The sequence below is a fragment of the Patella vulgata genome, chromosome 5, assembly GCF_932274485.2.
Source record: "Patella vulgata chromosome 5, xgPatVulg1.2, whole genome shotgun sequence".
Classification (NCBI taxonomy): Eukaryota; Metazoa; Mollusca; class Gastropoda; family Patellidae; genus Patella; species Patella vulgata.
Window position 1 is genome coordinate 40,079,093 of NC_065883.2, and position 15,061 is coordinate 40,094,153.

Below are 15,061 nucleotides of genomic sequence, written 5' to 3' on the forward strand. Positions count from 1 at the left end.
CTCTAGAGACACAATTTTTATCTGATTGTGATGAAACTTAAAATATATGTTTATATCCCAAAGATCTTGGTTCCTTTCGATATTTGCGCATATCACATCGTAGCTTCCTGAATTATGATCCCAGAATATACAAAAAAACACGTTTTAATCTTGTAGTCCCTCTTAGTCTTAATGTCACAATTTTTATTCGACATGATGAAACTTTTATTTTATATACTTTTATATCCCAAAGATCTCGGTTCGGACTGTAACATACTGGATGATGGCCCCTGGTTGTACGAAAAATCACTTTTTATTTAGCTTGTTCGTATCGCCCAGTCAGTCTAACATCAACTTTATGCAAAACATTAGAAACAATAACATCTTCACAAATCAACAAAGTGGCTACCGCTCTGACAGGTCTACTGCAGATCATATCATTAAATTGCAACATGACATTTCCAAAGCATTTACCGCCAAACAATACCTCTGCGCAATTTTCGTCGACTTAACTAAGGCCTTTGACCATGTGTGGGTGGACGGTCTTTTACACAAACTCCACAGCGCAAAAATCAAAGGCCGAATGTACAAGTGGATAGAAGATTTTCTCAACAATAGGCCTATCAGAGTACGAGTAGGGAACTGCTTGAGCGAAAAATTCAAAATGGAAAACGGAACACCGCAAGGATCCGTTACCAGTCCAATACTTTCCAATATCATGATAAATGATCTTCCCAGTTATGGGGGGAAGGACACAGAATCGGGGCTGTTCGCAGATGACAGCTCGTTCTGGAAGGCATCGAATGATATAGGTAAAATCAAAAAATCACTGCAATACACTTTAGAACAAATTTCTAAGTGGGCAAATGAATGGGGGTTTATCATATCAGAGGGAAAGACAGTAGCAATGCTGTTCCACCCGACCGATAGCAATAGGAAAATTGATTTAAATCTAAGCGGCACAAAAATTGAATTTAAAACAGAGGCCAAATTTCTTGACATGACATTCGATTCTAAACTATCTTGGAAGCCTCATATCGATGGCATAGTAAGTCGCACATCAAAAATACTCAACATGATGAAATATATCAGAGGGACAACCTGGGACGCTAATATAATTACTTTAATGCTAATATATAGATCACTCATCCGCTCGGTTATCGACTACGGATGTCTGGCGTATGCCAACGCAGGCGATAGTCCAATCTGTTTCACAGAGAATTACGAGTCTCGTATAATATCTCTGTCATAGACGACTGCCTTGTTGTGAATCATTGGCTGAATGGCGCATGCATTGTTTACATAAGACATAACTGCTTCGGAGAGAATGCTGCATTTTAGTCAATTTAATACCCATTTACACTAAATCGGAAATAATTTTTACCTACAAATACGTCAAACGCCTTTATTTATTTTTCCAATATATACAAAAAATGTTTTAGAATTTAATTTGTCGCAGGAAAAAAGTTAATATTTCTAGCTCATTAAGCCGCATCAATGTCATCCTTATCAATGATTGTCGCGGCCAAGCAAATATTCATTGCGGATCAGTGTGGCGATAGTCAGCTAAGCCGGCTAGACAAAATACAAAACAAAGCCATAAGACTTGAGACTAGAGCAGCTATAGGAGCAAAAACAGTAGCCCTTTTACACGAAATGGGAGAGCTTCGATCCGCTTGATCTCGGGCGTGAGGAACTCTCACTCAAATATTGGGGCAAGCTGCAAATTTCAAAAACAAAGATGCCCAACATACAACTGTCTCAGCTAATTCAAACGAATAGGTTTTAGGAAAAAAACCCAGACCCGTGTCCTTTGGACTAATGTCAAATGATATTCTAACTAAACACAACTTGAAAGGCACAATTATCGAGACTCATACCTTCCCCGACACCCCACCTTGGCAATTAGGAAATCCAACCACCAACACTTACTTAAGTCAAGTCACAAACAAACACGTTAACCCAATAGAGGCTAGAACACTAGCAATGGAACTACTAGAATCAAAATGGAGTAACCATCTCAAATTTTCACAGATGGATCAAAAAATTCGACAAAAGGAGCAACAGTATACGGCATATACATACACAAAGTAAAGCTGAACATCAGGAAAAGGTTACCAGAACACTGTTCTGTGTACACCACGGAACTGATGGCCATCAAAACTGCACTGGAATGCCTAAGCCAAGACCTAGTTCTGACCCTAACCCAAGCCCACAATTGTGTCAAAAAATCATGTGCCCTAACCCTATTTACATGTTGTGACCTTGAACCAAGTCTGCAGTTGGCCTTAACATTTAGACCTAACATGTTTTTGACATCATACAATGAAATGTTAACATGTACACTCCAAAATTCACACCTGTGTGACTTTTGACCAAACATGCAGTTGGCCTTAATATTTAGACCGAACCTCAAAACATGGCATCTACCTTTGAGATTGGCTTAGACTTATGTGACACTCAAGGTTTACTTTTTTACTGATTGTTAACTGGTTTCTTTTTGGAGGGCCAGTGACAGGCTGTTCGCGAGAAATAAAGAGGTTTATTTCTATTTCCAGTTGAAACCATATTTTTTTCTTATTTTCTCACTGTTTTTTATTGCATATTTATCCCCAGCCTCCTATCATTTCAGGTGCCAGGGCAATGTTTCATAGAGTGGAATGATTGACCTCAACACAAGTATTAAAAAAAAAGAAGCAAAACAGGTGAGATAAATGTGCATTTCATACACTTTAAGAAGTACACCCAACCTCATCCCCACTTCTGCTCACTAATAGTAATGGGCTGGAAATTTCGTACTGCACAGGCCTGTCTTCTCCCCTTGACATTTAACTGAATGATAGAATTCCACATTTTGACCATTTTCTGGATGTCAATGACCATTTCCCTGGATAGTATTTCCCAGAATTCTCATTCTCATCCAAATTTAACATTTCAGGTCTACATCTCAAAACCTGATCTCTTCCTGGACTGGCTTTAGGAGAACGATGATGCATATCAATTTCATCCCTGATCTCTATGACACCTGTGGTGGAAGTGGAGGGCAAATCGTAATCAGTTTGGGTTCCAGCCCCGAGGACCTCTGTAAACTTTGCTTTTTGGTGATGACTTAATTTCCGAGCTTGAAAAGGAAGCTTGTGTGTTTATCATGGCCTCTCATATTGGAAGATAACATTAATGGTTTGTGTGTTGATCGACGGTTGTGCATATCTTTTGGTCAGGAAAGTTGTAGGCACCATCGCCATTGTAAATCATTTGACAGGCCCGAGTGAACGGGGCGACCTATGATTGGTCAGCACTGTATCAGATTCCATACCGGGGGGTGGGGATAAAAAAACTGTTGTAGTGTTACATAATCAGATTATTTCAACTTACTTATCCTGTGGAAATACAGCTATATAGGAGATATTTTGAAATTCATAGGCACTGCATGTTTCAACATTTTAGATTTGACCACAATTTGGCACTTGAAACTATGTTAACAGAGAAAAACTGTGTGGTTTTCGATGAAAGTGTTAAAAGTCTAATATTGCATCATGATTACTGTTTTAAAGTATTTTCGTGTTTGATTCATATTGAATTCATCTCATCTTTTTGAAGAATGCATTTATGTTCAAAAATAAAAATGTTCTGTGGAATTCAAAATTCATGTGCTTTTAAATTATCAGATTCCAAACTGGGGGGTAGGGATGAAAAAGCTGTTGTAGTGTTACATAATCAGATTATTTCAACTTACTTATCCTATGGAAATACAGCTATATAGGAGATATTTTAAAATTGATAGGCACTGCATGTTTCAACATTTTAGATTTGACCACAATTTGGCACTTGAAACTACGTTAACAGAGAAAAACTGTGTGGTTTTCGATGAAAGTGTTAAAAAGTCTAATATTGCATCATGATTACTGTTTTAAAGTATATTCGTGTTTGATTTATATTGAATTTATCTCATCTTTTTACAGAATGCATTTATGTTCAAAAATAAAAATGTTCTGTGGAATTCAAAATTCATGTGCTTTTAAATTTCTGTCTGAAATTCCGCAGTTTTCTGATGTATTATAGTGTTTGCAGAATGCCGCACAGCTCATCTGAAAATGCATAGATTTTCATATTCTTTGGCCAGGGAATTGCATATATGTTTGTTTATTAGATAACAACAGATTTGTTTAAACTGCAGAAACATGTGAGGTATATAGGACTAAGACTAGTAATTATTTCCCCTTATTTCATGATGGACGAATGTAGTGCGAGTTATAAATAGACAATTTTTCCCTTAATTTTTTTCTCCCCTCTTCCTGCATTTTTGGGTTGACTTTTTGGTCTAGAATTGGAGAAAAGGGATCAAATTTGCAATTTCATAGCAGTTTTGGGTAATACTGATGATATTACAGCGGAGGGATAGGGGGTGTAGAGTGTCTTTCTGCAGAGCAATCATTGTTGTCCCCATTGTGCCTATAAAGATTGGAACCAACGGAATGTTGAGCAAAAAGCTACAGCCTGTGATGTTACAGTCATTTAACATTGAAGTCAAAGGGCAAATAATTGCTAGTCTGAGTCCTGATGTATATTGATCTTTTAGAGGCATTTAGTAACTGGATAGAGCAATAAACTATAACACATACTTATGGAAGAACAATTACTGATTTATTTGGGCGACGTTTCGAAGAGTATTCTCTCAACGTTTTCAAGCAAGTACAGTAACAAGTGTGTAGAGCAATTATATATAGACAAGCAATAACAACAATTCAGAAACCATGCATGACAACAACAAGATCAAAGGATTAAAAAACAACATGATCAAAGGCAATATACATATGACGGATTATAGGGGTAAATAATTTTAATTGGACAACCAATCATGACAAATGAGAAACCATACATGATGTGATTGACTAGGTGAGGGTACATCAAGGGAATAATAAAGGACTGATAATAGGGGTAAACATACCATTAAACCAAACAAAAGGGAAGCCATACATGTTACGAAAACATCAGAGGAGTAGTGAGCTACATAGGGATTAAATGGTTAAGCCATATTTAAATGAATTACAAAATATTAGTATTAAAATGCACACAACATAGCACAACTAATGATAGTCCAACATTCTTCCTTCCGACAGACTCACACATACATTTATTCCTAGGATAAGTACAAGAGACACTTAACTGTTTACAAAGGATAATTACATAAATGACCATAAATAAGTGGTAAATTATAATATTGGAAAGCCACACCACAGTCCTATCCACGGGCTTCTAAGTAATTATGTCCTGCACACTCCTTCCCATTTGACACACATACTTCTTAAAATTAGTTCTACAAATGGATAACGAGAATAAACAAGTAATACACATGATACGCGAACTGAGTAACTTAAGCACGTATGGAAGTCTAGGCATGTACACATTAGTTAAGAATTAGTTCATCATAGGCTCTTGGGAGGAATATTCCTGTGTCGCGATTGAGGTCTGGTTTGGATCTCCTGATGTGTATTGCTTCCATGATTTTCCGCGTCTTTTCGTTGTGTTGGTTGAGGGCTAGGGTCTTAGACGACTGGATTTTGTGGCCTGGATTGGACTGGAAGTGCTGGGCAACTGCTGATTCTGCTGTGGGGGACCTTGAGTTATGCTGGGCGAGTCTTTTAGGTAGGGGTTGTCGAGTTTCACCAATGTATGTCATATCACACGAGCACATAACTTCATAGACACATCCTTTAGGTGGCAGTGGAATGGTGGGTTGCAGTTTACCATTCGCTTTCAGGTGGTCTTTAAGCGTGCGTCCTTTGGAAAAAATGACTTGGATGCCTGTCGTTGCGAGTAGCCTTCGGATGTGGTACGATAACATTCCTTGAAACGGGATGGTTATCCGTATGGGTGGTTTATCTGGCTTGGGCTGTTCAGCAACGGTTTTCTTTTTTGTTTCTTTTATGGTATTCTTGACTAACTGGGGCGGATATCCGTTCAAATTAGAGAGTATGCTTTCTATATGGGTGAGTTCACTGGGGAGGGAGTTGTCGTCACATATATTGATGGCTCGACGGGCTAGGGTAGTTATGGTTGACTTTTTGACACTATGTGGGTGGTTCGAATCATAATGGATATACTGGTCGGTATGGGTAGGTTTTCTGTATACACTAGTGGTGAGTCCTGTGTCTGTTTTCGTAACAAGGACGTCTAAGAAGGGTAGGCACTGGTTATTTTCTTTTTCAATAGTGAACTTAATTCTATTATTCTGGTTGTTTAAATGCTGGAGAAGGGTGCCTGGATCATCATTTTGGTCAAGGATTACGAAAGTATCATCAACTTTTCGAAACCAAGCTATCGGCTGGACAGGTGATCTTGACAGGGCCACCTCTTCAAAGTTTGTCAAATAAATCTCGGTAAGCACTGGAGAAAGGGGACTTCCCATTGGTAAACCATGTGTCTGTTCATAAAAATCATCTCCCCATGCGAAGTATGTGGATTCGATGTATGCTTTGGTTAGTTCTATGATGTCTTCGACTGTTAAACTGGTTTCTAATGGAGTTTCTAAGTTGCTTAGTCTCTGTCGGAGTACTGTTATGGCATCTTCACGGGGGATATTGGTGAATAAGTCAATAACATCATAAGATAAGATCTGTACATCATGGGGTTGGTTTTGTAATTTGTTGCAAAAGTCTTTTGAATCTTTAATGAAGGAATCTGCTTCTTTGCCTAATGGGGACAGCATTCTTGATAAGTGTTGTGAGGTGTTATAATAAGCTGAGTCACGGGAACAAACTAATAATCTGGCTTTGATGGGGTTTTTGTGTGTCTTGATGGTTGCCCTGGCATAAGGTGGTCTTGGATGGGAGGGTTTGAGCTTGTAGAAAAGCGAAGGTGTTAGTCGGTTCTGGGTCTTCAGGTTAGTAAGTTGAGCTGTGTGGTTGTCATTGTGGGCCTTAGTTGGGTCTTTTCTTAACTTTCTGTAGGTGGTGCGGTCGGACAGTAGAAGGGAGACGGTTTCGTGGTAGTCACTTTTGTCCATAATGACAGTTGATTTTCCTTTATCTGCAGCTACTATAGTGATAGTCTGGTCTTTCTTCAACTCTTTGAGGGCTGTATTTTGGGCCTGGGTTAAGTTGTGGGATGGTTGTTGAGTCTTAGACTTAGTTATGAGGTTGGTGACTTGGTGCCTAAGAAAATCGATCTTCCCGTCAGGTGCTAACTGTCTTAAGCCTCTCTCTATATTGGTGATGAATTGATCATGGTTGACTGGACGGTTCGTTGGGGTGAACTTCAGACCTCGGGACAGTAGTGTGATCTGGTCATCGGTTAGGTTGCGACTGCTCAGGTTGATGACTGTTTTAGTAAGAAAATCTGCTTTGGTTGTCTTGGTTGTTGTGGGGGACGACGGGGTGGTCTTGAGGTTATTAAATTTCTTCAGATGGTTGGAGCGAGTCGTTTCTCTTAGATTGTCTAGGGACTTTAGCTGCTGGGGACATGAGGTCCTTCAGATCAGAGAGTTTATCTTCACGTAGGTTGCTGAGACGGTGTTTGGTATTGCGATGTTGTTGGATGCGCTCTCTTATGAGACATTTGCTCGCCCTTTCCACTATTCTGTTGGCGGCTGCTGATTGGACGGGGGACTTAATCTGTAGGCCTTTGGTTATAATGTTGTTGTCTCTGCATCGCATCAGAAAAGTAAGGTTACACTTGGTTTTAACATATTTACCTTCCAATCTGTTACTTGTATTAATAGAGGAAACTGCCACATCTCCATACTGATGACGATAATGATCTTTTAGAGGCATTTAGTAACTGGATAGAGCAATAAACTATAACACATACTTATGGAAGAACAATTACTGATTTATTTGGGCGACGTTTCGAAGAGTATTCTCTCAACGTTTTCAAGCAAGTACAGTAACAAGTGTGTAGAGCAATTTATGGTCATTTATGTAATTATCCTTTGTAAACAGTTAAGTGTCTCTTGTACTTGTCTTGGAGCGGATTCCGATTTGCTCAAAGTTAATTCCGGTGTTTTAAAGTAATTTTTTATTAATGTAAAATATTGGTAAATACGAAGGTCTAAAGTGCGAATTCCTATATTTTGTAAGTGAATTCCGGTGTTTTAAAGTAATTTATTATTATTGTAAAATATTTGTGATCGAGTACGAAGGTCTGAAGTGCGAATTCCGATATTTGAAAGTAAATTCCGGTGTTTATATGTTTTCAATGTGAATTCCGGTGATTTTCGGTGTTTAAAAGTAATTTATTATTAATGTAAAATATTAGTAAATACGAAGGTCTTAAGTGCGATTTCCGATATGTTGAAAGTAAATTCTGATGTTTATATGTTTTCAAAGTGAATCCCAGTGATTTAAAGTAATTTATTATTAATGTAAAATATTAGTAAATACGAAGGTCTTCAGTGCGAATTCGGATATTTTGAAAGTGAATTCCGGTGTTTATATGTTTTCAATGTGAATTCCGGTGTTTATGTGTTTTCAATGTGAATTCCAGTGATTTTATGTGTTTTAAAGTAATTCAATATTAATATTAATGGAAAATATAAGTAAATAGGAAGATTGTACGGGCGAATTCTGATACCTCCAAAGTGAATTCCGGTGTATGGATTTGGTCATATAATATTGTAAGTTAAAAAATTAGGACTGAAATGCTGATAAAAGAGGCTTTTTGATGAATACAAATAGGTAATTGGTTGTTATTTTGGAGTTATTGGGTAACTCGACGCAAATTGTTTTTTAGTGTTATTTTGGAGTTCGGCCTATTGGGTAATACGACGCGCCCTACGTTATCATAACCATGATGCATATATTTGAAATGAATTCCGGTAGTCTTTCAAATAAATATACCCACAGGGCCTTTATTTGGCCTGTGTGGAAATCAAAATAGTAATTCCTTACATTATAATGTATTATACATTTAAAATAAATTAGTTTTGTGGGAGGAATCAGGGGTTTTCGAAATGAATTCCGGTGATTATATGTGAATTCCGGTGATTGTAAATGAATTCCGGTGATTAGTTGGGCCGGTTAAAATCCCCACATAAGATAAGATAAGATAAGATTTTATTGTATCATAACACCCATTTCAGGCCGCATACAATTCATATACATGACATAAGTAACATGACAAAAAATAAATAGCAATATACATATATATATTTATAAGAATACTAAACATAAAATACATAGGTTTATGTTAAAAGTGAAAATATCTATCAGAAACATTACTTCAAAAATGTATAGATGTCAAAAGGATAAAAAAAATAAAATGTGAAGTTTTGCCTTGTAATACCTTATTAGGTCGAGGCTTGATTTCTACGTTGAAATGCTTTATATATATAATGGCATACACTCACAGAAACTGAAGGGGGAGGGTCAAATAGATTTTCAAACGTTATGGCCAAATTGTTGTTACTGAATGTAGCAGAAAGAATATTTAGCCTAAGAGATTGATAGTGTGGACATTCAATTAAGAAGTGAAATTCGGTTTCTGCTTTAGAGAGGGAACAGAGTGCACATAGTCTCATATCAGGGGGGACGTTCTTGTACCGGCCCCTCTCTATTTCTCGTTTATGGGAACTCAATCGTAGTGCGGTCATAGCAGACTTGAAGTTTTTATTGTGTACATGAAGCAAATAATTAGCTGGATAGTCTATAGTAGGTTTTACAGTGCCGTAAGTTCTAAGTTTTGAATTGCCAGAAATATATTCGGTTTTATAAATAGTATTGAATTGGGACCTTATGGCCGTTTGAATGTTAGATTTTGAAAGTTGCAAGGGAGATAAGTTGAACTGGTCCATGAGGGAGGATATTGCTGCTGACCATGATAATTTGGGATTTGATTTGCCTATTTCTACATCTTCCACATATGCGGCGGATAGTAAAGGATTTGTACGTTTTATGTCGGGTGTATTTAGTCTTTTATAAAATAGCAACATTCGTTGATAAATATCAATTTGAATTGGGAAGATACCTAGTTCAGCCAATGATCCTATGTTTGATGATTTTTTGGGTTGGAGTAAAATGGATTTGCAAGTTTTTATTGTGATTTTATTATGCTCCACATAGTTCCATTTGTGTAAATTCACATTTCTGCTATATGACTATGTTGTCTCCCGGAATTTGTTTGAAAATCCTATCGTAATCCTTAGTTTTTGTTTTGGTATTTGGCGGGTTGTAGACATTTACTATGCTTAAAGATTGATTATTTCCTATAACAATGTTAATTGCCATTAACTCTAATTGATTTGTTTGATTTATTGTTAATCTGCTGAATGGGATGTTGTTCTTGACATAAATGGCAAGACCCCCTCCGTTTGATTTACCCAGTCGATTATGTCTCGACATTGTATAACTGTCTAAATTAATATCATTGTTTTTGGGAGTTAGCCTCGTCTCTTGTATACATAGTATGTCTGGATTGTTTTGATAGACATATTGTTTGAGTTCTATCAAACGAGACCACAGCCCATTTGCATTGAGTTGGAAAATATTGATTGGCTTAGCCATTGTAATTGTTAATGATTTGTTATTTTAGTATATTATCTTGATTTAAAAAAATTCTTCGCTGTTGTTTACACTACACTTGTCTTGGTTGATTATCTCATTGTCAGTTATCATGGGATTGTCTCCGTGTCTTAACGAATTGTCTCCGTCGTCACTGACAACTGAGCTTATGTTTCTTTTGGCCGATAATCTGGAGTAACTACGGCTTCTTCGGTTTTCCTTTGATTTTGTTGCGGAGGTTGGTGGAATATTTGTTTTTTCTGTCTCTGGGACCCTTTCTGCTTGAGAGGGTTTCCCTTAATTCGATTTTTGGGGGGTTTAGATATTTTTATTAATTTTCGTGGTGTTAGTTACGTATGTTAGAATGGTTTTCCCTATTTCCACATGCCGTTCCTCCTCGTCTTTTACCGATCCTAGCTTTGCCAAGTCTCTACAAAAGCGGAAGAAATCTCCCGCGCTCTTAAATTTCGGAGTAAAGAATTTATTGTTCTCGTCTTTTTTGAGTTCTTCCCTGCTGGGAGTGGTTGTCTCCGGCGATTTTTGGGGATCAGTTTTATTTGCAACATGTGCTGTCGCTTCATTGTATGATATTCCATGCGTGTATTGCATGGTTTTTGTGTTAATATATTTTGGACATTTTGGTGAATCCGCCCAATAATACCCCTTGCAGTTAACGCACGTTCACGCATTTGGGTTGAGTGGCTCTGCACCCTTCCGTTTTGTGGGTGTTCCCACATTTGCCGCAGATGGCTTGGCTTCTGCAGAATTTTTCAATATGCCCTATTCTCTGGCATTTAGTGCATCTTTTTACCTTTGGAATGTAGGGGTGTAACGGCCTCCTTTCATAAAGCATATATATATATTATGCCCTGTGGGGTGTCATTTTTTTTAAAAGTGACCTGCACGGTTCTGATTTTTTTTCCCTGTCTGACAGGGTATTGATAGATGGCTAGGGGGATTGTATCCCCTAGGTTTAAGTTATTGAGGATTTCCTCGTCAGTATAGTCTGAGGGTATGTTATAAATTATAACCCTCTTTGGTGGTTGCCAATTGGGCGTCCTCAATATTTTGGAACGCTAACCTGGCGTTTCCGTTTGATAAAATCCTTATGCTTTCTCATTTCTCGTGTAAATCTTTCACCTTTAAAAAATACTACTACTACTACCTGGTGTTTTAACGTCCGCTTCCACAGAAATGATATCGCAGACAAGGCATATATAGGAGAGCCAAAGCTTCTTCCCGTTTTAGAATATGATTTTGCAATCTTTCCATTTGCGGCCTCAGGCCATGGAGTAGGTTTAGTTGGATGTTCATCCTTTTATTAAATACAAAAAACAAAACGTAATGTTTGGTAGTCGATTTCTTTTCTGGATTGGTAGTTATCGTCTTTGTGGGATTAGTATTTAGGTGCCAGGCCCGTCTTATCGTGGTCTCCCCTTACTCCACTATCTCACTCTGCAGGTTTGGTGTCGGTTTAGTGTTTAGATGCCGTGTCCATCTGAATGTGACCCTCCCTTACTCCACTATCCTGCTGATAGTGGTATATCTTCCCTATGTAGTTTAGTGTTTAGATGCCGAGCCCGTCTAACCGTAACCCCCTCTTACTTCAATATTCTGCTTAATCCAACTGTGGTCATCTTAAATTTAAACAACTAATAATTTCTTAATTCTGGTTCAGTGGCGTGTTTAAAGCAAGAAATTGGAACATTTAGGGCTACCTAATATAATTATACGGTCCATTCGACTACCTGCAAGCTTATATATTTGATACATGTAAATGCTGACATTAATGTGATCTTGTTATACCACAATAAATACATAAATTTAGATGGTGAAATGGCGGAATAAGATGGAATGGTACCATTACCATTGCAATTTGTGAAATCTGATATCTCCTTGTAGTCTCCCTAGATTTGTGGCGATAATTAGAAATGAATTCCGGTAGTCTTTCAAATAAATATACCCACAGGGCCTTTATTTGGCCTGTGGGGATATCAAAATAGTAATTCGTTACATTATAATGTATTATACATTTAAAATAAATTAGTTTTGTGGGAGGAATCAGGGGTTTTCGAAATGAATTCCGGTGATTATATGTGAATTCCGGTGATTGTAAATGAATTCCGGTGATTAGTTGGGCCGGTTAAAATCCCCACATATGACTATGTTGTCTCCCGGAATTTGTTTGAAAATCCTATCGTAATCCTTAGTTTTTGTTTTGGTATTTGGCGGGTTGTTGACATTTACTATGCTTAAAGATTGATTATTTCCTATAACAATGTTAATTGCCATTAACTCTAATTGATTTGTTTGAATCTGCTGAATGGGATGTTGTTCTTGACATAAATGGCAAGACCCCCTCCGTTTGATTTACCCGGTCGATTATGTCTCGACATTGTATAACTGTCTAAATTAATATCATTGTTTTGGGGAGTTAGCCTCGTCTCTTGTATACATAGTATGTCTGGATTGTTTTGATAGACATATTGTTTGAGTTCTATCAAACGAGACCACAGCCCATTTGCATTGAGTTGGAAAATATTGATTGGCTTAGCCATTGTAATTGTTAATGATTTGTTATTTTAGTATATTATCTTGATTTAAAAAAATTCTTCGCTGTTGTTTACACTACACTTGTCGGCGCTATTGCACTTTCGTACCTCTACCAGTTCCCGTGGTCATAGGCACTTGAAATTTTCAGAGGATGTTAAGGGGGGCTAGCAATGACCACACACCATATTTCAGCCAAATCGATAAATAACTTTTTATTTTACCGACCTTTTAATTTCTAACGAGAGAGAACTTCATCCGTTTGACGCCATTTGCTTTGTTTACTAATTAGACTTGAATAACAAGACACTAAGACGGAAACCGACTCGAATAACAAGACACTTAGACGGAAACCGACACACTGCACTAGCTGCCTAACACTGCAGTTCATAAAAATTAATATAATTTTCGTATACTTTAATTTTTGCGCAAAGCCACCATTTTCTATAAAATACTATTTGGTGTTGATCAGTGGATTGGCCTTTAGGTGTAAATATTGCCGTGACCTTGATTTTGACCTTGAGGCCAAACTTCCCATCCATATCGGGGCCTTTGCGTTTATGCTTGCCGTGGCCTTATTTCTTACTGTATTATCAAAGTTAATGTTCGAGGTGAAAGCAGAGATGACGTCCTTCAGAAAAGATAATTGGGTCAAAGTCGTAGGTCAAGGTCATGTTACAGAAAACTAAACTCAAATTTTTCAAAGTCATTTTTGGGACATTTGACCTTGACTTACGACCTTGACCCCGTAACCATTTTCGAAGGTTATCACATTGGCTTGAATCATGAACGTTTAACTTGGTCCTGTCGCACACTGCTCGGTCAGAAAACGGTCAAACGCAGAGGGTCCGTGTCCGAAAGGAAGTCAATGGGCGTGGTCAATGTGAAAGGTCGTGGTGACCTCCACTAGTCACCGTTAACCATCCGTAACCTTGACTCTGACCTTGAGTCCAAACGTCCCATCCATCTCGGGCCCTTTGCGTTTATGCTTGCCGTGGCCTTATTTCTAACTGTATTATCAAAGTTAATGTTCGAGGTGAAAGCAGAGACGACGTCCTTCAGAAAAGATACTTGGGTCAAAGTCGTAGGTCAAGGTCATCTTACAGAAAACTAAACTCGGACTTTTCAAAGTCAGTTTTGGGACATTTGACCTTGACTTACGACCTTGACCTCGCAACCATTTTCGAAGGCTATCACCTTGGCTTGAACCATCGACGTTTACTTTGGTCCTGTCGCACACTGTTCGGTCAGAAAAGGGTCAAACGCAAAGGGCCCGTGTCCGAAAGGAAGTCAATGGGCGTGGTCAATGTGAAAGGTCGTGGTGACCTCCACTAGTCACCTTTAATCATCCGTGACCTTGACTTTGACCTTGAGTCCAAACTTCCCATCAATCTCGGGCCCTTTTCGTTTATGCTTGCCGTGACCCTATTTCTTAATGCTTGAGGTGAAAGCAGAGACAACGTCCTTCAGAAAAGATAAATGGGTCAAAGTCGTAGGTCAAGGTCATGTTACAGAAAACTGAACTCAAACTTTTCAAAGTCAGTTTTGGGACATTTGACCTTGACTTACGACCTTGATCCCATAACCATTTTCAAAGCCCATAATCGTGGCTTGAACCATCGACGGTTACCTTGGCCCTGCCGCACACTGCTCGGTCAGAAAACGGTCAAACGCAGAGGGGCCCGTGTCCGAAGGGAAGTCAAAGGGCGTGGTCAATGTGAAAGTTCGTGGTGACCTCCACTAGTCACCTTTAACCATCCGTGACCTTGACTTCGGCCTTGAGTCCAAACTTCCCATCAATCTCGGGCCCTTTTCGTTTATGCTTGCCGTGACCCTATTTCTTACTGTATTATCAAAGTTAATGCTTGAGGTGAAAGCAAAGACAACGTCCCTCAGAAAAGATAATTGGGTCAAAGTCGTAGGTCAAGGTCATGTTATAGAAAACTGAACTCAAACTTTTCAAGGTCAGTTTTGGGACATTTGACCTTGACTTACGAGCTTGACCCGTAACCATTTTCAAAGCCCATCATCTTGGC

General features: G+C 38.3%; 1 long non-coding RNA gene across 1 annotated transcript; it reads left to right on the forward strand.

Moving 5' to 3' along the window:
* The first annotated feature begins 2,213 nt into the window (after nt 1–2,213).
* On the forward strand, nt 2,214–4,371 carry LOC130012985 (uncharacterized). The gene is made up of 3 exons (XR_008788243.1): nt 2,214–2,444; nt 2,612–2,684; nt 2,918–4,371. It is a non-coding gene; the product is annotated as an uncharacterized LOC130012985 (long non-coding RNA).
* The last annotated feature ends 10,690 nt before the right edge of the window (nt 4,372–15,061 follow it).